This window comes from Heterodontus francisci, unplaced genomic scaffold, assembly GCF_036365525.1.
Source record: "Heterodontus francisci isolate sHetFra1 unplaced genomic scaffold, sHetFra1.hap1 HAP1_SCAFFOLD_86, whole genome shotgun sequence".
Lineage (NCBI taxonomy): Eukaryota > Metazoa > Chordata > Chondrichthyes > Heterodontiformes > Heterodontidae > Heterodontus > Heterodontus francisci.
In genome coordinates this window covers 1,908,556-1,935,003 of record NW_027141093.1, presented here as the reverse complement: position 1 = coordinate 1,935,003, position 26,448 = coordinate 1,908,556, and the positions used below count along the sequence as shown (strand labels likewise).

At 45.3% G+C, this 26,448-nt stretch overlaps 1 non-coding gene across 1 annotated transcript; it reads right to left on the bottom strand.

Moving 5' to 3' along the window:
* Positions 1–23,493: 23,493 nt before the first annotated feature.
* On the bottom strand, positions 23,494–23,566 carry trnav-gac (transfer RNA valine (anticodon GAC)). Its single transcript has one exon. It is a non-coding gene; the product is annotated as a tRNA-Val (tRNA).
* Between the last annotated feature and the right edge of the window lie 2,882 nt (positions 23,567–26,448).

Below are 26,448 nucleotides of genomic sequence, written 5' to 3'. Positions count from 1 at the left end.
TCCCTTGCTTCCCATAGCATCCTAGGATACACCTGGTCAGACCCTGGGGATTTATCCACCTTAATGCGCTTCAATACCTCCAACACCACTTCCTTTGTAATGTTGATATGCTTCAGGATATTGCTGTTCCCTCCCTTGAACTCACTGGCTTCCATGACCTTCTCCACGGTAAATATGGACGAGGAATATTCATTTAAGACCTCGCCCATTTCGCGTGGCTCCACACATAGATTACCACACTGATCCTTAAGGGGACCTACTGTCTCCCTGGCTACCCTTTTACTCTTAATATACTGATCGAATCTTTTAGGATTCTCCTTTATCTTATCTGCCAGGGAGATCTCATGGCCCCTTTTCGCCCTCCTAATTTCCTTCTTAAGTGTAGTCCTACATCCCCTATACTCCTCGAGGGTCTCGCTCGATCCCAGCTGCCTATACCTGCCATATGCCTCCTTCTTTATCCAGACCAGGCCCTCAACACCCCGAGTCAACCAAGGTTCCCTAAACTTGCCAGCCTTGCCCTTCCATCTGACAGGAAAATGCCGGCCCTGAATTCTTCCGATCTCACTTTTAAAAGCCTTCCACTTGCCAGACGTCCCTTTACCTGTAAACAGTCTCTCCCATTCAACTTTTGAGAGTTCCTGTCTGATGCCATCAAAATTAGCCTTCCCCCAATTTAGGACTTCAACCTGAGGACCAGTCCTATCCTGTTCCGTAACTATCTTGAAGCTAATAGAGTTATGGTCACTGGTCCCAAAGTGCTCCCCCACTGACTCATCAACCACCTGCCCATCCTCATTTCCTAAGAGGCGGTCAAGTGTAGCCCCTTCTCTAGCAGGGCCATCCACGTACTGCTTCAGAAAACTATCCTGGACACACAACAAATTTTTCCCCATCTGACCCCTTAGTACTAGAGCAGTCCCAGTCAATATTAGGGAAGTTAAAATCACCTACTATTACAACCCTATAATTCCTACACCTATCTGTGATTTCCCTACAAATATGCTCCTTCAATTCCCCCTGACTATTGGGGGGTGTATAGTATAATCCCATCAAAGTGATCACCCCTTTCTTATTTCTAAGTTCTACCCATATGGCCTCGCTTGTCATTCCCCCCGGGATATCCTTTGTAAGTACTGCCGTGATGTCCTCCCAAATCAATAGTGCAACCTCCTCTCTTACCTTCATCTCTGTCACGCTGGAAGGATCGGTACCCCGGAACATTGAGCTGCCAGTCCTGCTCATCCCTCAACCACGTTTCCGTAATAGCTATAATATCACAATCCCATGTACCGATCCATGAGTTCATCTGCCTTACCTGTAAGGCATCTTGCATTAAAGTAAATGCAGTTTAGTCTACCAGACCTTCCACGCTCCCCGTCCTGCATCTGCCCGGCCTGCCTACTGGACTTGCTTGCTTTGACCTCTATATTTGCCTCAAATATCTCATCAGAGAGACCACTACTTTGGGTCCCACCCCCCTGCCAGACTAGTTTAAACCCTCCTGAGTAGTACTAGCAAACCTCCCTGCAAGGATATTGGTCCCCCTCCAGTTTAGATGCAACCCGTCCCTCTTGTACAGTTCACCTCTGCACCAGAAGATCCAAGTACCTGAAGCCCTCCCGGCTACACCAGCTCTTCAGCCACGCATTCATTTGCCTAATCCTCCTATTCCTACTATCACAAGCACGTGGTACAGAAAGTAATCCTGAGATTACAACCCTAGAGGTCCTGCTTTTTAACATTCTGCCGAACTCCCTATATTCACTTTGCAGGACCTCAACTCTCTTCCTGCCTATGTCGTTAGTACCAATATGGACCACGACCTCGAGCTGCTCACCGTCCCTTTTCAGAATGTCCTGCAGCCACTCCGAGACATCCTTGACCCTAGCACCAGGGAGACAAGATACCATCCTGGAGTCTCGTTTTTGGCCGCAGAAATGCCTATCTGCACCCCTTATAATGAATCCCCTATCACTAAAGCTCTTCCAAACCTTTTCCTCCCCTGCAGTGCTGCAGAGCCCTCTGTGGTGCCACAAACTCGGCTGTTGCTGCTTTCCCCTGGGTGGTCATCCCCCCAACAGTATCCAGAGCGATATATCTGTTTGAGAGGGGGATGGCCACAGGGAACCCCTGCACTACCTACCTGCGCCTACTACTCCATCTGGTGGTCACCCATCTCTTTTCTGCCTGTGCAGCCATTACCTGTGGTGCGACCACCTCACTAAACGTGCTGTCCACGACTTCCTCAGCATCGCGGATGCTCCACAGTGAATCCACCCGCAGCTCCAGCTCCCTAATGCGGGTAGCCAGTAGCTGCAGATAGATACACTTCCCGCACACGTGGTCATCAGGGACACTGGAAGCGTTCCTGATTTCCCACATAGCGCAGGAGAAGCATGTCACGGGGCTGAGCTCTCCTGCCATGACTTACCCTTAGGTTAATGAGTTACTCCCTTAATTAAAAAATACTAATTATACTAGAGGCCTTGTTCCACCCACTTCAACCCAAAGTCCTTAAAAAAAAACTTTAGTAGTACTCACCTTAACACCAGCGTTTTTTTTCCAACAAAAATAAACAACTTTCCCCTTTTTTAAGAGCTGCTACTCACCAACCAATCAGCATACAGCTCTCCTCTGACATCACTGTTTGCCTTTTTTTTTCAAAACTCCGGCCCGCTGGAAGAGGTTCAACTGCTCTCTGGTCCTGGAAGGTAAGGAGGACAAGGCTCCACAAATGCCCCCATCCTTAATGATAGGGGAGAACACCATATCAGTGCATAATACAAGGTTGAATCATTTGGAAACTTCTTCAGCCAGAATTGCCAAGTAGATGATCCATACCGGCCTCCTCCTGAGGTCCCCAGCATCACAGGTGACAATCTTCAGCTCATCCAATTCACTCCACATGATATCAAGAAATGGCTGAAGGCACTGGATACTGACAACATTCCGGCTGCAGTGCTGAAGATTTGTGCTCCAGAACTAGCCGCACCGCTAGCCAAGCTGTTCCAGTACAGTTACAACACTGGCATCTACCCGGCAATGTGGAAAATTGCCCAGGTATGTCCTGTACACAAAAAGCAGGGCAAATCCAACCCGGTCAATTACTGCCCCGTCAGCCTCCTCTTGATCATCAGTAAAGTGATGGAAGGTGTCGTTGACAGTGCTATCAAGCAGCACTTTCACAGCAATAACCTTCTCACCGATGCTCATTTTGGTTTCTGCCAAGGCCACTCGTTTCCTGACCTCATTATGGCCTTGGCTCAAATCTGGACAAAAGAGCTGAATTCAGGAGGTGATATGAGGTAACAGTGACTGCTCCTGCCAAGGGCATCAAGGAGCCCTTGAAAAATTGAAGACAATGGCAATCAGGGGGAAACTCTCCACTAGTTGGAGTCATACCTAGCGCAAAGGAATATGGTGATGGTTGTGGATGGCCAATCATCTCAGTCCCAGAACATCGCTCAGGAGTTGCTCAGGGTCACATCCTAGGCCCCAATCAACTTCAGCTGCTTCATCAATGACCTTCCCTCCATCATAAGGTCAGAAGTGGGGATGTTTGCTGATGATTGCAAAATGTTCAGTCACATTAGCAACTCCTCAGATACTGAAGCAGTCCGTGTCCATATGTAGAGAGACCTGGACAACATTGGGCTTGGGCTGATAAGTGGCAAGTAACATTCACGCCACAAAAATGCCAGGCAATGACCATCTCCAACAAGAGAGAATCTAACCATCTCCCCTTGACAGTCAATGACATTAACATTTCTGAATCCTTTACTATCAACACCCTGGGGATTACCATTGAGAAGAAACTATATTGGATCAGTCAGAGGATGGTAATTCTGCTGGAAGTAACTCACCTCCTGTCCACCATCTACAAGGCACAAGTCAGGAGTGTGATGCAATACTCACCACTTGCCTGGATGAGTGCAGCTCCAACAACACCAAAGAAACTCAACACCTTCCAGGACAAAGCAGATCACTTGATCAGCACTCCATCCACTACTTTAAATATTCACTTCCTGCACCACTAGTGAACAGTGGCAGCAGTGTGTACCATCGACAAGATGCACTGCAGCAACTCACCAAACCTCCTTCTGCAGCACCTTCCAAACCCCCGATCTCGACCAACTAGAAGGACATTGGATGAATGGGAACACCACCATCTGCAAGCTCCCCTCCAAGTTACACACCATCCTGACTGGGAACTATATCTCCGTTCCATCACTGTTACCGGATCAACATTCTGGAACTCCGTTCCGAACAGCACTGTGGGTTTACGTACAACACATGGACTGCAGTGGCTCAAAAAAGGCAGCTCACCACCACCTTCTCAAGGGCAATTAAGGATGGACAATAAAGGCTGCGTTTGCTGACAACGCAACCACTAGGTGGCACAACTCGCTTTTTCCCCCTCCTTCGCACTGGCCGCTTCCACCCTCCACAGCAGCTCACTCCAGACCTCACTGCTCTCCCCCACTTCCCTGGCCGATTGTCCTCTGATCGCGCCACCCCATTCTCTGGTCGCTCGTTCCCCACCCCACCCCCTCCCCTCCAGCCGCAAGCTCTAGGTTGTGCTGCTTCCCTTCTCTCGGCCTCTTGCTCCCACGTTTGTCCAGTCTCCACGCGCCGCCCGAAGAAGCAAGGCGGGCTGTAAAGTGTGACGTAGGAGCGAGTAGTGAATGGCCGAGAGGAAGGAAGTGGTACGGCCTTGAGCTAATGGCTGGAGCAGGGGTTGGGGGGCTGGGAGCGAGTGGCAGGAGAGCTGGGTGACGCGAGCGGGGAACAATCGGCCAGGGGAGCAGTGCGGTGTAGAGCGAGCGGCTGAGGGGAGGAAGCATCGAGGCCTGGAGCGAGTTGCCGAGGGGGGAGAGCTCCAGCCTCAAAGTCTCCCATTCAGCTGCTTCCTCCAGCTGAGTGAGAGGCTGGATACCTGATGATGCTGCAGCGTGCATGTGCGAAGATGGACCAGGCGTGAATATGCGATGACGTTGGCGCTGAGCCATGACATCATCCTGCGCATGTGCCACTTAATCATGGCAAGATGTCGCTGTGGCTATGCGCAGCTTGGCGCTCTCCGATGATGTCAGCGGGCCGCTCCGTTGACAGGAATCACATTCTGTCAGCAGTGCCCACATCCCAGGAAAGAATAAAAAAGAGATTTACCACAATGGTAGCAGGGTGAGTGACTTCAGTTATGTGGAGAGATTGGAGAAGCTGGGGTTGTTCTCCTTGCAGCAGAGAAAGTTCAGAAGAGATTTGACACATTTGTTCAAAATCATGAAGTTCTTCAACAGTTTAAATAAGGAGAAACTGTTTCCAGTGGTAAAAGGGTCAGTAAGCAGAGGGCACAGATATCAGGTGACTGGCAGAACCAGAGGTGGCATGAAGAACCATTTTTACACAGCAATGTGTTGTGATAAAGAAAGAAAAGACTTGCATTTCTATAGCACCTTTCCTGACCACTGGAAATATCAAAGCACTTTGTAAACAATGAAATACTTTTGAAGTGTAATCACTGTTGTAATGTCAGAAATGCAGCAGCTAATACCCACAAACAGCAATGTGATAATGACCAACTGATCTGATTGAGGGGCAAATATTGATCACAACACCAGGGAGAATTGCTCTTCACTTGTTTGAAATTGCAGCATGGGATCTTTTACATTCACCCAAACATGCAGACCGGGTCTTGGTTTAACATCACACCTGAAAGGCAGCACCTTCAACACCCTCAGTGCTGCACTGGAGTGTCAGCTGTGAAATCTGAACCCAAAAGCTTGTGCTTTCGAGGTGAGTGTGACCAACTGAGCCACAGCTTTTACCTGAGTCTCAATCCTTCCACCAACAGTTTCTCTCTATCGGGTCTGTCACGGCCCCTCATGATTGTGAACACCTCTATCAAATCTCCTCTCTAAGGAGAACAACCCCAGCTTCTCCAATCTATCCACACAACTGAATTCCTAACCACACGTTGCAGAAAGGAATTTTTCCTCATGTTCCTTCTGGTTTTGTGAGTCACCTTAAATCTGTAACCTTTGGTTATTGACCGTTCAGCAGTTAGAAACAGTTCCTCAGTATTTACTCGACCCCAAACCTTCAAGGAAGCTCTGCAAAGGAACTGAAAATCTAGTTGTCAGAAATGGGATTTAAACACATGCCTCCAGTGAAAGCTGCAACCTGAACAGAGAAGCTGAAACCACTCAGTCACCTCAACTGTTCAGACCTTTCTGACCTCGTCATCACTTCTGTACTTTGAAAGGTTCACTCAGTTCAGGAACTTGTTCAATGTTACTGGAATGCTCAGTGATTGGGATATTAACTCCCCTGGGTTTTCCTGAGCTTGTTCTCGGTGTATGGGGATGTTTGTCCTGGACCGTGGAATCTTGCATCCCTGTAATGGACATTAACCCACTGATTGAATCTGTTTTCACTGCTTTCCGCTGGTGCTGGGTATTTGCAGAGTGTGGGGCTGGAATGTTGCTGCTTGTCCCGGCCTCACTCACTCTGGGAAAGAGTGAATAATTGATGCATCTGTTTCCGTATCTGAAATGTGGCTTAGATCTGCTGTTATTAACCGAGGCAGCGCTGCAGAAGGATACGTTAATAATCTCTCACTAATCAACTGCAAACAGTCAGAATGTGTAACTTTGAGCAGCGCTTTCTGCACCGTCAGTGCTGGAAAGTTGAGGGAGGGAGAGACACTGTCAGTATCTGAGTGTGTACAGCACTGTACAGAGAAAGAGCCAATATACCGGGGCTGAGACACAGTGCATCTTTTCACATTTAATCACAATAATATCCACAGTCAGTAACTGAAAAGGATGAAAAACCGAATAGCAAGAGCAAAAGCAAGAAAAGTAAGTAATTATAGATTCGCTGATCAGCTTTCTCTGTGTTACCTGGTAGTCTACTGTTTTATATTTAATGCTTTCTACACTGTGGCCAGGGAATGATTTCTTCTCAAGGGCTGAATATTAACAAAACTTCTTGGAATTTAAAATCTTTCAAAAATAATTCCATGTCCCTAATGGGGAAAAATCAAATAACTGCATCAATTATAGGAGAGCTGGTTAGTGATGACGTGGATGTGTCTGCAGTGTGCAGGACCAGACTGTTTCTATAGATTCACAATGAATATTCCACCCTTTATTTGTAACAGTAAAGCTGATAGTGGACAATGGCTATTCTGGTTGCAGCAACCTGAAGATTTAACTTATTGACACCCTGCTTTAGGGGAATCTAGAAAGAACAACACCCAGCTCTGTCAGTTAGTGTGCTTGTTTGTTAACCCACAATTTGTTGGTTCAAGCACTTAAAAGGATGAGGCTTTATTAACTTAAACTCTTCTACATCTGCTGTATTACTCTTGCTGTTGATGCTTCAAAGTTAAGGTTAATCAAGTCTTTCTTTGTGAAATCCATGCTGACTGTGTTTTATTATATTTTCATTTTCATATGTATTTTCCACTTTTGGGGATTACAGGATATTGTCTTTTTATTGATTTTATTGCATTTATTTCCCATCCCTAATTCCCTCGAGAAGGTGGTGGTGAGCTGCCTTCTTGAACCACTGCAGTCGATGTGGTGCTGTTAGAAAGGGAGTTCCAGGATTTTGACCCAGCCACAGTGAAGGAACGGTGATACAGTTCCAATTTCAGGATGGTGTATGGCAAAGAGGGGAACCTGCAGGTGGTGGTGTTCCCATGCATCTGCTGCCCTTGTCCTTCAAGGTGGTAGAAGTCACGGGTTTGGAAGGTGCTGTCTAAGGAGGCTTGCTGCGTTGCTGCAGTGCATCTTGTGGATGGTACACATTGCTACCACTGTGTGTCAGTTATGGAGAGAGTGAATTTTGTGAATGAGGTGCCAATCAAGTGGGCTGCTTTGTCCAGGATGGCGTCGAGCTTCTTGAGTGTTGTTGGAGCTGCACCTAACCAGGCAAGTGGAGAATATTCCATCACACTCCTGACTTGTGCCTTGTAGATAGTGGAAGGCTTTGGGGAGTCAGGAGGTGAGTTACTCGCCGCAGGATTCCTAGTGTCTGATCTGCTCTTGTCGCCATGATATTTATATGCTCATTGAAATTCAGTTTCTGGTCAATGGTAACCCCCAGGATGTTGATAGTGGGGGGATTCAGCAATCGTAATGCCATTGAATGTCAAGGGGAGATGGTTAGATTCTCTCTTGTTTGAGATGGTCATTGCCTGGGACTTGTGTGACTCGAATGTGAAATATCCTTATTGTAGGGTATTGTATTGTACTGTACAGTGACTACACTTGGAAAGTCCTTCATTGGCTGTAAAAGGCTTTACAAAGTCCTGTGGTCGTGAAATGTTTGTTTTGCTTTTTCCATTGTTATCAATGTCATTTTGATCAAAAGATAGGATTCGTGAGCTCAAACTTTAAATCAATGCTGATTCAAATAATGTAAACGCATCTATATTTTTGCACTGTACTTAATAATCTCCATCTGCCTATCCTTACAGAGTACAATGTCTTTGACCCTGAAATTGATTCCACAATCTCAGTCCCTCAGACAATTTCAGCTCAGTTCTGATGAAAGGTCACAGATCTGAAACGTTAACTCTGTTTCTCTCTCCACAGATGCTGCCAGACCTGCTGAGTATTTCCAGCATTTTCTGTTTTTATTTCAGATTTCCAGCATCTGCAGTATTTTACTTCTGTGTTACTTTGAAAGTTAAAACTGACCCACTTGTTTCCAATTCACACTGGGTCTCTCATGAAATGATTCTGTATAATGTTAATGTAATGAATACAGATTCCGAGCACTGAGCTTCCTGTGGGGAATTGGGGACATGAAAACCAGCAGACTCTGCAGGAATTTCCACTGGGAGCACAAATTCACAAAATCTACCTTTTATATATGGATTCATTTTGATTGTCCTTCTGGAAAATTATTTTGAAACAATTTAAACATCAACCCACAGCTCCATGACAGGGTCAATGATGAGGTCATCCTCTGACAGGTCATGTGACAGCTGGAGCCACAAGACATCAGAACCAGATTTGTGACTGGATTAAAACCCGGAATCCTGTCCCAATGGCTTTTCAAATAAAGCTGTTGCTGTTTGAAAACACAGCAGGTAAAGTTTCTGCCTGACCATGAGGGGAGCTAGGGAGAAATTTACAAAACTAAATCCTTTTACAAAATAGTTCAAAAACCATTAATATCGAAATCATGTGAGGATTCATTTGCAGTAGAGAAACAAGCAGAATACAGAAAGTACAGAGGAGAGCTGAAAAAGGAAATGAAATCAGCAAGAGAGTGCATGAGAAAAGATTAGCAGGTCACAGAACTGGGAACACTGAAGTCTTTTACCAACATATGGACAGTCAATGAAAGGGTGGGTCAATTAGGAGATCCTCCTGGATGAGGTACTAATTAAGTACATTTCATCTGTCATCACAAAACAAGCAGATTGTGCAAATGTCACAGTAAAGGAGGAGGTTGTGGAGAATTTGGAGGGGATGAAAATAGATAAAGAGGAGACAATTACAAGGTTGGCAGCACTCACAGTAGAAAAGTCACCCGGTCTGGATGGGCTGCATCCTGGGTGGCTGAGGGAAGTAAGGGTGGAAATATCAGAGACTCGAGCCACAATCTTTCAATCCTCCTTGAATATGGGAATGTTGCCAGAGGACTGGAGGATGCAGGTAAGCTTGGGTAGTTCGATCTCAGTTTAACTTGACCATTTTTATAATGTATCCATTGTCATAACTAACAACGTTAAGAAAGCCATTTTATAATGAACACATGACCAAAGGAACCATTTTGTGTTCAGTACTAACGTTCATATCCTGTATAATTAATGAGTAGCTTCCATCATAAAACAGATGATTGTAAAACCAGGGGCGATGCCACATTGGATTTGGTACTGGGTAATGAACCTGGCCAGGTGTTAGATTTAGATGTAGGTGAGCACTTTGGTGATAGTGATCACAATTCGGTTTGGTTTACCTTAGCGATGGGCAGGGACAGGCATATACAGCAGGGCAAGAATTATAGCTGGGGGAAAGGAAATTATGATGCGATTAGGCAAGATTTAGGATGCGTAGGATGGGGAAGGAAACTGCAGGGGATGGGCAGAATCGAAATGTGGAGCTTATTCAAGGAGCAGCTATTGCGTGTCCTTGATAAGTATGTACCTGTCAGGCAGGGAGGAAGTGGTCGAGCGAGAGAGCCGTGGTTTACTAAAGAAGTTGAAGCGCTTGTCAAGAGGAAGAAAAAGGCTTATGTTAGGATGGGACGTGAAGGTTCAGTTAGGGCGCTTGAGAGTTACAAGCTAGCCAGGAAGGATCTAAAGGGAGAGCTAAGAAGAGCAAGGAGAGGACACGAGAAGTCATTGGTGGATCGGATCAGGGAAAACCCGAAGGCTTTTTATAGGTATATCAGAAATAAAAGAATGACTAGAGTGAGATTAGGGCCAATCAAGGATAGTAGTGGGAAGTTGTGTGTGGAATCAGAGGAGGTAGGGGAAGTGTTAAATTAATATTTTGCGTCAGTATTTACAGTAGAGAAAGAAAATGTTGTCGAGGAGAATACTGAGATTCAGGCTACTAGGCTAGATGGGATTGAGGTTCACAAGGAGGAGGTGTTATCAATTTTGGAAAGTGTGAAAATAGATAAGTCCCCTCGGCCAGATGGGATTTATCCTAGGATTCTCTGGGAAGCTAGGGAGGAGATTGCAGAGCCTTTGTCCTTGATCTTTATGTCGTCATTGTCGAAAGGAATAGTGCCGGAAGACTGGAGGATAGCAAATGTTGTCCCCTTGTTCAAGAAGGGGAGTAGAGACAGCCCTGGTAATTATAGACCTGTGAGCCTTACTTCGGTTGTGGGTAAAATGTTGGAAAAGGTTATAAGAGACAGGATTTATAATCATCTTGAAAAGAATAAGTTCATTAGCGATAGTCAGCACGGTTTTGTGACGGGTAGGTCGTGCCTCACAAACCTTATTGAGTTTTTCGAGAAGGTGACCAAACAGGTGGATGAGGGTAAAGCAGTGGATGTGGTGTATATGGATTTCAGTAAGGCGTTTGATAAGGTTCCCCATGGCAGGCTATTGCAGAAAATACAGAAGTATGGGGTTGAAGGTGATTTAGAACTTTGGATCAGAAATTGGCTAGCTGAAAGAAGACAGAGGGTGGTGGTTGATGGCAAATGTTCATCCTGGAGTTTAGTTACTAGTGGTGCACCGCAAGGATCTGTTTTGGTGCCACTGCTGTTTGTCATTTTTATAAATGACCTGGAAGAGGGTGTAGAAGGGTGGGTCAGTAAATTTGCGGATGACACTAAGGTCGGTGGAGTTGTGGATAGTGCCGAAGGATGTTGTAGGGTACAGAGGGACATAGATAGGCTGCAGAGCTGGGCTGAGAGATGGCAAATGGAGTTTAATGCGGAAAAGTGCGAGGTGATTCACTTTGGAAGGAGTAACAGGAATGCAGAGTACTGGGCTAATGGGAAGATTCTTGGTAGTGTAGATAAACAGAGAGATCTTGGTGTCCAGGTGCATAAATCCCTGAAGGTTGCTACCCAGGTTAATAGGGCTGTTAAGAAGGCATATGGTGTGTTACCTTTTATTAGTAGAGGGATCGAGTTTCGGAGCCACGAGGTCATGCTGCAGCTGTACAAAACTCTGGTGAGACCGCACCTGGAGTATTGCATGCAGTTCTGGTCACCGCATTATCGGAAGGATGTGGAAGCTATGGAAAGGGTGCAGAGGAGATTTACTAGGATGTTGCCTGGTATGGAGAGAAGGTCTTACGAGGAAAGGCTGAGGGACTTGAGGTTGTTTTCGTTGGAGAGAAGGAGGAGGAGAGGTGACTTAATAGAGACATATAAGATAATCAGAGGGTTAGATAGGGTGGATAGTGAGAGTCTTTTTCCTCGGATGGTGATGGCAAACACGAGGGGACATAGCTTTAAGTTGAGGGGTGATAGATATAGGACAGATGTCAGAGGTAGTTTCTTTACTCAGAGAGTAGTAGGGGCGTGGAACGCCCTGCCTGCAACAGTAGCAGACTCGCCAACTTTAAGGGCATTTAAGTGGTCATTGGATAGACATATGGATGAAAATGGAATAGTGTAGGTCAGAAGGTTTCACAGGTCGGTGCAACATCGAGGGCCGAAGGGCCTGTACTGCGCTGTAATGTTCTAATTGTAATTCTAATTCTAAAAGTAATGAACCTTGATTGAGTTATAATTAATGAATTAATAATCATTTTCGAGAGAATGGGTTTTCATTTAAAGTTAGTTCAATCTAATTACTGTGAGTCTCTGTGTCTTTGTGGGAAAGGGCAGTTTCAGCTAAATGTATTCAAACAATGGACCTTTCTCGGACCCCTGATAAAACCCATGGTATGTTCCATCGTGACCTTCAAAAGTCTAGATTTAATGAATAGGAAACTTGTTTCAGATCAGATTGGGAGACAGTGTGAAACCACTCCATTGTACTCATGTCTGAGATTCTGAGGACAGGTGACAGTTAGTGGAAGACATTATTAAGAACTAATTGAATGTACCTAGCAAATGCTCGGACCAATTATTATTTTAAAAGGTGGTGTGATGGCAATCAAGGGGTTAAACGTAGGGATCTTGAAAGCTTTCAATGTGCAGGAACACTAGAAGAGCTCAGGGGTAAAGGCTCAGATCATCAACCAAGTTCTCCACCTGATGAGGGATCTAGGCTGGACAAAGAGGACCGTGACACTCTGAGACCAAGCTCGACCAGTCCGCACACCTGCGAGAGCTGTAAAGTTATATTCCCCAAGTTTGTTAAGTATAATTTTACTTTCAATTATTGAGTACTATTTTACTCTCAATAAAAGTTCTGGACTTATTCATCAAGTATCCTGTTGCCTTAATTGGTTAAAGTCATACCCAAAGAGATTGTCCACAATAGACTTTCCAGAATTAAAAGATAAGTCTGCAAGGATTGCTAATTTTACAGCCCTGTTTAAAAAGAGAGATAAACCCATGAACTACAGACCAGTTAGTATAATGTCGGTGGTGGGGAAACTTTTAGAGACAATTATCCAGGAGAAAATTAACTGTCACTTGGTAGAACATGGGCTAATAAATGACAGCCAGTACAGATTGGTTAACAGATGATAGTGTCTGACTTAATGAGTTAATTTCTTTGATGAAGTTTCAGAGAGAGGTGACAAGGGTAGTGAGGTTGATGGTGTGTGTCTGGACTTCAAAAATGTGTTTGAAAAAGTACCATAAAATAGACTTGTTAACAAAATTGGAGCAGATGGGATTAAAGGGGCAGTGGCAGCGTGGATAAGGGCAGAAAGCATAAAGTAGGGTGAATGCTTGTTTTTCAGAATGGAGGGACTAATACAGTAATGTCACTGTTGTTGCAGTGTGTGCAGTGTCTGACCCTGAGCTGTCCTAGGGAGGGGGCTGTTTGTGATGTTCCTGTGGGGTGCATGATCATCAGGGTCTCTCTGTGAGCTGTCACAGGGATGGGGCAGTGTGTGATATCCTTGTGCATGTCATGCAGGCCCACTGGCTTGTGGTTCCATCCTGATGCCAAGAAACAGAGCCCCAGATATGGGCAAAAAGTCTCACTTCTCTATCACTATCTTGAGAAGACACAGTGGCGCAGTGGTTAGCACCGCAGCCTCACACTTCCAGTAACCCGCGTTCGATTTAGGGTACTGCCTGTGCAGAGTTTGTAAGTTCTCTCTGTGACTGCGTGGGTTTCTGCCGGGTGCTCCTGTTTTCTCCCACAGCCAAAGACTTGCAGATTGATAGGGAAGTTGGCCATTGTAAATTGCCCCTCGTGTATGCAGGTGGTAGGGGAATTGAGGGGATGTGGTAGGAATATGGGATGAATGTAGGATCAGTATAAATGGTGGTTGATGGTCGGCACAGACTCGGTGGGCTGGAAGGGCCTGTTTCAGTACTGTATCTCTCAATAAATAAATAAGAAGGCTGAGGGAGCAAACCTGGACAGTAAATCCGGAGTGGAGTCCTGGAGGCGGATACCTGTGACTGATCAGGCAGTTTTCCAGCAACTCCTGCAGCAGATCTGGTAACAAACAGTACTGGTATTTTCCTTTCCTCTGGACAATACCAGCAATGCTGACAGGGGTTCCTGATGCTCAGAGTCTCCATACTATTTGCCCAGGCCTGTGCCCTGGAGAGGACACTCCAGCTTCATGGTTAAACATTAGCACAACCCGGGAATAAACAGTTACTGATTATAAGCTCTCATTCAATTGATGTAGAGTATGAGCACCAGGGGTTACTTCGGACAGTGGGAGAGCTCTTAGTGTCTCATTGGATAGCTACCATTCACTCCAAGCTGGGCAGCCCCCAGTCAGTTAGGTGCTGTCCTGCCACGACCTGCTTATTTCAATGGGTGCTTGAAGCTCAGAGAGACATCTCTGAACAGACGGATTGATAATCTATGCACCAAGAAAAACAAACTCAACAAAGAAGACACCAGTCCTTCGCATCACAAGCTGGAATGTAAGGACCATGTGTCCTGGCCTTACCGACAACCTTCTGCAGGTTGATGACACGCACAAGACAACTGTGATGGACAAGGAACTCACAAGGCTCAATGTGGACATTGCTGTGCTGCAAGAAACAAGACTCGTTCAAAGTGGATCCCTCAAAGAGAAACACTACACCTTCTTCTGGCATGGGGAAAGCCCAAGAGGCAAGTCGTGAGCATGGAGTGGGTTTCACAGTAAAATACACGCCACTTCAGATGAGTGAACCACCCACAGTAGGCTCAGAGAGACTTCTTACTCTTCACTTGTCAACAAGTGTGGGCCCAGTTAATCTCATGTGCATCTATGTCCCGACATTCACCTCCACCCCAGATGTCAAGGATCAATTCTATGTGACACTTGACAATGCCATCAGTAGAATTCCCAGCACTGAGGGACTGTACCTTCTCGGAGACTTCAACACAAGCTTGGGTACTGACTACACAGCTTTGCCAATGTTCATAGAGCACCAGGGGATTGGCAAGATGAACGAAAATGGACAGAGGTTGCTGGAGCTATGCTGTCACCATGGATTCTGTGTGATGAACAGCTACTTCCAGGTCAAGCTGTGCTACAAGGTGTCCTGGAGACATCCGAGATCATGCCATTGGCACCAGCTAGACCTTATCATCACCAGACATACCACCCTCAGCAGTGTCCTCATCACTCGCAGCTATCACAGCGCTGACTGTGACACTGACCACTCCCTGGTGTGTCACAAGGTCAGGCTTCAGCCAAGGAAGCTTCATCCATCCATGAAGAAAGGTCATCCTCTGATCAACACTTGCCGAACCACTGATCCAGAAAGTACCCAGGAGTAACTCAACATCCTCGATCAGGCTCTTTCAGACAACAATGCTCAAGGCCTCAGTGCAGTGTCAAAGTGGAATCATCTGCACGCCACCATCTATAACTCTGCACTCACTGTGTATGGGAAAAGAGATGGGAGGAATGCTGACTGGTTTGAGGCTTATTGGACTGAAATGGAGTCAGTTACTGCAACTAAGAGGAGAGCTCTCATGAACTACACACAAGTCTCCAGCAAACAACATCTAAATGCTCTCAGAGATGCCAGAAACAAGTCTCTGCAGACTGCTCGGCACTGCACCAATCAATACTGGTTAAAACTCTGCTGCTGAATCCGGGGATGCTAGAGGGATGTATGAAGGTATGAAGAAAGCAATGGGCCCAGTAGTAACTAAATCAGCACCTTTTGAAGACAAAGACAGGGGTGATCATCACTGAACCGAACAAGCAGATGGAAAGGTGAGTGGAGCATTACCTTGAACTCTACATAACGGAGAACATTGTCATTGAAGTTGCTCTCAGTGCCATTCCAGACTTCCCTGTCATGGAGGAACTGGACAGTGAGCCCACCGTAGTCCAGCTCAACAAGGGCTCAAAACACGCGTGAAGCAAACATTGTCACCTTGGACAAAATTAAGGGGGATCGCAGTGACTGCAGCAATTATCGGTGCCAGCTACTCAGTTCCACTCACCTGGTCGATCCCTTTCCTCCTGCAAGTTCCTTTGCTTCAAGTACCCATCCAATTTCCTTTTCAAATCATTGATTGTCTCGACTTCCACCACACTCGTGGGTCAGGACATTACCACTCACAGCATTAAAAAATTCCACCTCACCCAAGGATGGGAAATATTTATATCTTCTATATTTAGCTTATTCTCTATCTCGACGAGAATAGAATGGCAGTCAACATGAAAGGGAACCCAAAAATCTTCGAGCAGTATATAAATAATAAGCAGGTAGTAAGCGGTGAAGTGGGCCCCATTAGGGACCAAGAGGGTAATATATACTTCGAGCTGCAGGGCAATGTTAATCTAGTTAATGAGTACCTTGTATCAATGATCACTAAAGAAGTGGAATTTGACAAAATATCAGTAGAAGTGGAGAGTGTAGAGGCAATGGAGAGGGTACAAATTGAGAGAGGGAGGTACTGAAAAGGCTGGTTATGCTTCAGGAAGATAAATTACCTGGTCCGGATGGCTTTCATCCCAGATTGCGAAAGGAAATGTGGATGCAGATAACAGAAAGGCTTTCTATCATCTTACAATCTTCCCTGGATACGGGGGAGGTGTCAGAGGATTAAACAGTTGCAAATGTGACACCCTTATTCAAGAAAGGGTGTAAGGACAGTCCGGCTAACTACAGGCCAGTTAGATTAACAGCAGTGGTGGGTAAGGTTTTAGAAAGAACAATCAGGGAAAAAAATGAACAGTCACTTGTAGAGGTTTGAGTTAATTGAGGATAGTGAGCATGGATTTATACATGGGAGTTCATGCTTGACTAATCTAACTGCATGTTTTGATGAACTAACAGAGAAGGTTTATGAAGGGCATGCAGTGGATGTTGTTTATGTGGATTTTAAGAAACGACACATAAAAGGGTGATTGAGGTTCATGGAATAGGAGGGTCAGTGTCCAATTGGATAGGAAATTGGCTTAAGGACAGAAAACAGCAAGTCGTAATAAATGGTTCATTCTCAGACTGGAAGGTTGTCGACAGTGCTGTTCCCCAAGGGTCACTGCTGGAACCACTGCTTTTTATTTGCTACAGATAAATGACTTGGATCTTGGAATATAGAGTAGAATCTCAAAATATGCCGATAACACCAAACTTGGAGAAGTGGCAAACAGTGAGGATGAAATGAACCACCTGCAACAAGACAGTGATGGGCTAGCAGAATGGGCAGACAGGTGCAGATGGAATTTAATAGTGACTAGTGTGAGGTGATGCATTTTAGCAGAAGGAATAGGGAGAGGCAATATATAATTAATGGCACAGTTCTAAAGAGTGTGCAGGAATTGAGGGACCTGTTCACTGTCACGTGAACAATTACTTCTTGTTGTGTGCTCTCAGATTTGTAACCTTCACTGTACTGGAGTGAGATGACATCTACTGGCAGGAAGCAAGAGCTGCAATCAAGCAGCAGAAACTCCATCGTCTGTCAGGGTGAAAGAAACATTGCAATGTGAGGAAATAGTGAATGGGTTTGATTGTGTTGATGGAGACATGATTCCACTTGTGGTGGAGTCCAAAGCAAAGGCCAGAAATATAAAATTGTCATTATTAAAAGATATGAGGAATTCATGATAAATGTATTTAGGTAGTGAGTGGGTGGAATCTAGATAAAATAGAAAGTGAGATTGGGTGGACAGAAGCAGTGTGAAAGGATGGCTCAAACAAAAGGTAAACGCCCTGAAAGGTTAACTCTGTTTCTCTCTCCACAGATGCTGCCAGAGTTTCTGAACATTTCCAACACTTTCTGTTTTTATTTCAGAATTTGCAAGATGTTGCTTTGCTCTGAAAAAAAATGGATGATCGGCTTTGGCTGCCAGTGAAATTCCACCGGAGCTAAAAGGAAGTTCTGATATCAGTGGCATGTTGATCTCGGGGTATGATTCTTGCTTAGGGTGAGTGATTAATTAATGTGTGAGAGATCTTGGGTTCAAATCCTGCACAAGCCCTTCTACTTTGGTATTTTTAATTTAAGGTCTTGCAGAAGGCAGAATTGATTTCCATATGGAGCCTGCGTGAGGACCAGAGAGCTGGATTCAAACAGCTTGATGAACTAAACGTGCAGATAGCCAAGTGGGAACATAAAGTTGTTGCAGTAATTGTGACCTGACTCCAAAAACAACAGGACTGGGTTCTGGACTGGAATGGAATGGAATTATTCAGTGTTTCTGTTGTTTGGCTTGCATTGACTCATCGATTTTCTCATTTTTTACTTTGTCGATGCCTTTGAATAATTGTGGATCCTTCTTCAGAGTGTCTTCTTTCACCAGGTAGTTCTGACCTCTGATGATGATGATCGTAATGAGCTTCAGCTCACTGATAGTTTTGGAACTGAGCAGATTTCCTTGGCTTGAGTCTACAACATGGAACTCAGTCTGACATGTGGACCCATGGGAGGATTTGAATGCCACCCCTGCGTTGAAGAATACAGTTGCATCCATCCAATAAGAGACCGAGTAGAAGTGACAGTTCAGTCAGTCAAACATTAAACTTTTAATTTCAGGGTTGTGAGTTGGAGTGCCATTTTGTTTTTCCCTTTTTTAAGGCTTCATTAGCAGAGAGTACAAGGAGTGTTTGAAATGAAATTCAGCAAAAGTATGAGAAAGTCTCACTTTGATTCGGGACTCTTATCTCTCTGCAGCATCTCGCTGTGAAAGATTGAACTTCATCTCATTTCATTCCCAGCTCGGGGTCAGTGCGGCTCAGTGGGACTTCTGGCTGTCTCCTGCTTCACAATCCATCAGTGCTGAGAAAACAATGGGGAATATTATTCACGGCTCTGCAACCAGAGGACACTGATTTAAGGTGAATGGCAAAAGAACCAAAGGCAACATGAGGAAAAACTTCTTTTGCACAGCGAGTGGTTAAGATCTGATATGCATTGTTTGAGAGTTTGATCGAGGCTGATTCAACAATGGCTTTCAAAATGGTATAAGAAAGTTATCTGAAGTGAAAAAATTGCTTGTTTTCATGGAATACATGAGTCTGTGGCATGAGCTGAGTTGCTCGTGCAGAGAAGCAGCACAAGCACAATGAGCTGAATGGCTTCCTTTTGTTCTGTAACTATTCTATGATCTGTGATCCTTTTCAGAGTGAAATCAGCACTCACATACAAGAAACTGACAGGTACAATGTAAACCCCACACTAACATACCAGCGAATGCTGGGGACAGAGTAAAACCAACTCAGTCCTCGACTAGAAACTGACAGGTACTTTGTAAACTTCGCATTACCAGACAAGAAATTGACAGATTCTGTGTGAAACCCACAGTCACTTAGCAGCAGTTGGCAGGTAACGTGTAAAAATCTTTCTTTCATATCCCAACTACAAGGTACAAAGGAAATTAGGTACAAACCCAGGCTCTCACTTCAAAGACTGAGAGATACAAAGCAAAACACATATTCACCTACAAGTACAGAGAAGAAGACACACTCAGAGGATGTGCAGATTAAAGACACATGCATGTAACAGAAACTGATAGGGATAGAATCAAACCCTTTCTCACTTCTCGGAAACTGATAGATATAGACAAAAGCTGATGCTCACATACAAGTTGTTGAAAGATATGTGGTGAAACTCACATAGCAATAGCAGAAACAAACAGGTACTGAATAATACCCACAGTCACAGACCAAAAACTGAAATATACTGAGTTAAACACCACTTTCTCACACCAGAAACTCATGGCTGCAAAGTAAAGCTGACTCAATCCTCCCAGGCATTGACAGGTGCAAAAGAAAACACTCACGACGATTCCAGGTCATGAAATGTGCGCAATAAAACCGATCAGCTGAAAGAATAGCATTAATGACAGGTGTGGTACCCAGAATGCTCAGCGTCCTAGAATCCGCCCAATCTGTGACAGGAGCGGGGCGCGCAGGCGCAGTAGAGACAGCTCTGTCAGCAGCTGGAGCTGCGGGTTCGGAGTTGGAGCGGGATATTCACAAAGTGCAAGAAGACTTTGTGGGCTCACACAGTTGGAGCAGGGCCTCAGGGCCACAATAACATGGAACAATCCCATCTGTATCCCTGCAGATGGCGGTGGTGAAGCTTTTCCCGGTGAGGCTTCCCGAAACGGCGTCTGCAAATGGATAAGAATTGGGGACGGGCAGGGAGCGTCTGGAGATGGATAAGAATTGGGGACTGGGCAGGGAGCGTCTGCAGATGGATAAGAATTGGAGACTGGGCAGGGAGCGTCTCGAAAAGAATAAAATGTGGGTACTAGTCAGGGAGCGTCTCTAAATGAATAAGAATTGGGGACTGGGCAGGGAGTGTCTATAAATGAATAAGAATTGGGGACTGGGCAGGCAGCGTTTCTAAATGAATAAGATTTGGGGACTGGGCAGGGAGCGTTTCTAAATGAATAAGATTTGGGGACTGTGCAGGGAGCGTCGATAAATGCTTAAGAATTGTGGACTGGTTAGGGAGCGTTTTTTTATTCGTTCGTCGGATGTGGGCGTCGCTGGCTCGATCTCAGCTCAAGTAATGTGTCCAGTTCTGGGCACCAGGCTTTAGAAAGGACATCAAAGCTTCTGAGACAGTTCAGAGGAGATTTACTAGAATGATACCAGAGATGAGGGGTTTCAGTTTTCTGGACAGGCTGGTGAAGCTGGGATTGTTCTCCTCAGAGCAGAGAAGGTTAAGGGAAGATTTAATAGAGGTGTTCAGAATTATGAAGGATTTTCATAGGGTAGAGAGGGAGAAACTGTTTCCACTGTCCTGGGGGTCAGTAACCAGAGGACACAGATTTAAAATAATTGGCCAAAAATGTCCAGGGGAGGTGAGGAGAGATCTTTTTACCCAGTAACTGATTCGGATTTGGAATGAATTGTCTGACAGGGTGGTGGAAACAGATTCAATTATAACTTTCATAAAGGAATTGGAAAATATTTCAAAGTGAAATTCTCCAGGATTATGGGGAAATAGGCAGGGGGTTGGACTAATTGCATCTTTTTGTCAGAGAGTCAGCAGAGGCACAATGGGGCCGAATGGCCTCCTTCTGTGCTGTATGATTCTATGAACATAAGAACGAGGAGCCGGAGTCGGCAAGTCAGCCCCTCGAGCCTGCTCTGCCATTCAATACAATCATGGCTGATCTAATCACGGCAGTTCTTGTTTCTTGCCAGTAGATGTCACTTCACTCCAATACAGTGAAGTTTACAAATCGGAGAGAGACACAACAGGAAAGAATTGTTCACATTACAGTGAATGTGTGGGATTTAGATATACTAGGAGTGGAGACGAGTTATTACTTGTCTGCTCGATCCCCATAGCCCTGTAAAATTATTTCCTTCAAGTGCCCATTCAAATTCCTTTTGTAATCCTCGATTGTCTCCATTTCCACCGCCCTCGTGGGCAGCGAGTTGCAGATCATCACCAATCACTGTGTAAAAAAAGTTCTTGCGCACATTCCCCCTGTATCTCCTGTCCAAAACCTTTAATCTGTGTCCCCTAGTCCTTGTACCAATAGTTAACGGGAACAATGTTTCCTTGCCAACTTATTTAAACTGTCATAGCCAAAAACACATCTATCAATTCTCCCCTCACTCTCCTTTGATACCAGCAGAACAGCCCGAGCTTTTCCAACCTAACCTTGTAACTAAAATCCCCCATCCCTGGATCCATTCTGGTAAATCACCTCTGCGTCCTCTCAAGGACCCTCACATTCTTTCAAAAGTCTGCTGAGCAGAACTGGAAGCAACACTCCAATTGGGGCCTAACCAGAGTTTTATAATGATAAAAGCAAAATGTTTTATAATGGTTCAGCATAACTTCCCTGCTTTTGTACTCAATGCCTCTATTTATAAAGCCCAAGATCCCATATGCTTTGCGAACCACTCTCGCAATATGTCTTGCCACCTTCAAAGATTGATGCTCATGAACCCCAAGTTCCTCTATTCCAGCACACTCTTTAGAACTGTGCCATTAAGTATATATTGCCTCTCCCTATTCCTTTACATCACCTCACACTTGTCACTATTAAATTCCATCTGCCACCTGACTGCCCATTCTGCTAGCCTATCACTGTCCTGTTGCAGGCAGTTCATATCATCCTCACTGTTTGCCACTCCTCCAAGTTTGGTGTCATCGGCAGACTTTGAGATTCTACTCCGTATTCCAAGATCCAAGTCACTTACCTTTAGCAAAAAAAGCAGTGGTTCTAGCACTGACCCTTGGGGAACACCACTGTCGATTATCCTCCAGTCTGACAAAGAACCATTTAATAAGACTCGCTGTTTTCTGTCCTTAAACCAATTTTCTATCCAATTGGACACTGACCCTCCAATACCACGAACCTCAATTTTGTTAACCGCCCTTTTATGTGGTACCTTGTCAAACGCTTCCTTAAAATCCATATAAACAACATCCACTGCATTCCCTTCATCAACCTGCTCTGTTAGTTCATCAAAAAATGCAGTTAGATTAGTCAAGCATGAACTCCCATTTATAAATCCATGCTCACTCTCCTTAATTAACTCAAACCTCTCCAAGTGACTGTTGACTATTTACCATGATTATTCTTTCTAAAACCTTACCCACCACTGCTGTTAATCTAACTAGCCTGTAGTTACCCAGACTGTCCTTACACCCTTTCTTGAATAAGGGTGTCGCATTTGCCACTGTTTAATCCTCTGGCACCTCCCCCGTATCCAGGGAAGATTGGAAGATTATAGCAAGCCCTTCCGTTATCTGCATCCGCATTTCCTTTCGCAACCTGGGATGTGAGCCATCCGGACCAGGTGATTTATCTTCCCTAAGCACAGCCAGCCTTTTTAGTACCTCCCTCTCCTAATTTGTACTCTCTCCATTGCCTCTACTCTCTTCACTTCGACTGATATTTTGTCAAATTTCACTTCCTTAGTGATCACTGATACAAAGTACTCATTAAGTAGATTAACATTGCCCTGCACCTCTCAGCTTATATTATCCTTTTTGTCCCTAATAGGCCCTACTCAACCTCTTACTACCCACTTATCATTTACATGCTGCTCGAAGATTTTTGGGTTTCCTTTCATGTTGACTGCCAGTCTATTCTCATAGAAATGGAGAATAAGCAAATATAGAAGATGTAAGTATTTCCCATCCTTGATGAGGTGGAATTTTTTATGCTGTGGGTGGTAATGTCTTGGCCCACGAGTGTGGTGGAAGCAGAGACAATCAATGATTTGAAAAGGAAATTGGATGGATACTTGAAGGAAAGAAACTTGCAGGAGGAAAGGGATCGAGCTGGTGAGTGGAACTGACTAGATTGCTCCGGGGAGAGCCAGCATGGACGTGATAGGCCAAACGACCACCTTATGTGCTGTAAATGACTCTGTGTTGTTTCTCAATTTCATTCCACTGGTGCTTGGTAAATAATCTCAAAGTAAATTGTGCAACTGGAAAATCAGAACCAAGGCAAGGGACGCATAAGGAAGCGAAATCGCTGAAACCCGGGATTGAACCAGGTACTTTTAAATCGTCAGTCTAACGCTCTCCCAACTGAGCTATTTCAGCCCTACATTAACATTTCCTTGGAGTCCTTGTTTTGGAAGAAAATACATACATTCAAGTTTTCCAAAAAATTAAAGAACACAACATGTGAGTAATATACCCCATTGCTTTCTCAGTACTGATGGATTGTGAAGTGGGAGAGAGCGAGAAGTCCCAGTGATCCACACTGACCCTGAGCTGAGAATGAAATGAGATCAAATTAAATCTTTCATAGTGAGATGCTGCTGAGAGGTAAGAGTCCTGAATCAAAGCGAGACTTGCTCATTTCAAACATTCCCTGCACTCTCTGCTCATGAAGCCTTAAAAAAGGGAAAAACAGAATGGCACTCAAACTCACAACCCTGCCATTAAAAGTCTCATATTCGACTGACAGAACTGTCACTTCTACTCGGTCTCTTATTGGATGGATGCAACTCCAACGCAGGGGTGGCATTGAAATCCTCCCATGGGTCCACATGTCAGACTGAGTTCCATGTTGTAGACTCAAGCAAAGGAAATCTGCTCACTTCCAAAACTATCAGCGAATTGAAGCTGATTCCAATCAATATCATCAGAGGTCAGAACTACCTGGTGAAAGAAGACACTCTGAAGAAGGATCCACAATTATTCAAAGGCATCGACAAAGTGAAAAACAAGAAAATCGATGAGTCAATGCAAGCCAAACAACAGAAACATTCCATTTCATTCCAGTCCAGAACCCAGTCCTGTTGTTTTTGGAGTCAGGTCTCAATTACTGCAACAACTTTATTTTCCCACTTGGCTATCTGTCCATTCAGTTCATTACAATTTTGTCGACAAGCTCATCGAATCTAGTTGTCTGGTCCTCAAGTCAGCTCCGGATGGAAGTCAATTCCACCTTCAGTAAGGCTGAAACCAATAGATAACCTGAATCTAAAAATGCCAGAAGACCAGAGCTCGTCCGGGATTTGAACCCAGGATCTCTCACATGTTAATTAACCACATACCCAACGCAAGAATCATACCCCTAGACCAACGAACCACTGACAAATGAGACTTTATTAGCTGCTGTGGAATTTCACTGGAACCCCCAGGCCAATCATCCATTTTTTTTCAGATCAAAGCAACATCCTGCAAATGCTGAAATAAAAACAGAAAGTGCTGGAAATTTTTTTTAATTTCCAAAATATACTTTATTCATAAAAATCTGCAAAAATTACATTGCCAAACAGTTTCAAACAGCACCAAAAAATACAACCATTGCAATGGAGATCAGTTTCCTTCAATACTATCATGAGTTTCTTCACAACCCTTCCATTTCACAATTGTCGTGCCAATTACAGTTTTACATTTACAGCAAATGAAAATATTAACGATACAGTTCGAGGGGTTTCCCATGGATCCAGCCCCTCAGTTCAGCTTGGTGGGGGGACCTTACACTGTGGTCTTTCCCCATTGAGCCTTTGCTGCGGTTGCCCCAAGCTTTAGTGCGTCCCTCAGCACGTAGTCCTGGACCTTGGAATGTGCCAGTCTGCAACATTCGGTGGTGGACAACTCTTTGCGCTGGAGGATCAGCCAGTTTCCGGCAGACCAAAGGGCGTCTTTCACCGAATTGATAGTCCTCCAGCAGCAGTTGATGTTTGTCTCGGTGTGCGTCCCTGGGAACAGCCCGTAGAGCATTGACTCCTGTGTTGCAGAGCTGCTTGGGATGAACCTCGACAAAAACCACTGAATCTCTTTCCACACCTGCTTTGCAAAGACACATTCCAGGAGGAGGTGGGCGACCGTCTCTTCCCCACCACAGCCACCGCGGGGGCATTGTGCAGAGGGGGCGAGACTTCGGGTGTGTATGAAGGATCTGACGGGGAGGGCCCTTCTCACCACCAGCCAAGCTACGTCTTGGTGCTTGTTTGAAAGTTCTGGTGATGAGGCATTCCGCCAAATGACTTTGACGGTCTGCTCGGGGAACCATCCGACAGGATCCACCGTCTCCTTTTCCCGTAGGGCCTTGAGGACATTCCATGCAGACCACTGCCTGAGGGACCGGTGGTCAAAGGTGCTTTCCCGCAGAAACTGCTCCACGAAGGATAGGTGGTACGGCACGGCCCAACTGCATGGAGCGTTCCGCGGCAATGTGTCCAGGCCCATCCTTCACAACACCGGGGACAGATAGAACCTCAGCACGTAGTGACACTTGGAGTTTGCGTACTGGAGATCGACACACAGCTTAATGCAGCCGCACACGAAGATGGTCATCAGGATGAAGGCCACGTTGGGTACATTTTTCCCGCCCTTGTCCAGAGATTTGAACATCGTGTCCCTCCGGACCGGTCCATTTTAGATCCCCAGATGAAGCAGAAAATGGCTCGGGTGACTGCCATGGTGCAGGAGTGGGGTATGGGACAGACCTGCGTCACGTAGAGCAACAACGTGAGCGCCTCGCACCTGATGACCAGGTTCTTACCCACAATGGAGAGAGATTGCTGCCCCCACATGCCCAACTTTTGTCGTACCTTGGCTACTCGCTCCTCCCATGTTTTGGTGCACGCCCCGGCCCTTCCGAACCATATCCCCAGCACCTTCAGGTAATCTGACCTGACGGTCAAGGGGACAAAGGATCGGTCAGCCCAGTTGCCAAAGAACATGGCCTCGCTTTTGCCGTGGCTAACTTTGGCTCCCGAGGCCAGTTCGAACTGGTCGCAGATGCTCATCAGTCTGCGCACGGACAGCGGATCCGAGCAGAAGACGGCGACATCATCCATGTACAGGGATGTTTTAACCTGAGTGCCTCCGCTGCCTGGGATTGTCACCCCTCTTATGCTCGCATCCTTCCTAATAGAATCAGCAAAGGGTTCCATACCGCAAACAAACAAGACCGGGGAGAGAGGACAGCCCTGTCTGACTCCAGATTTGATCGGGAAACTTTC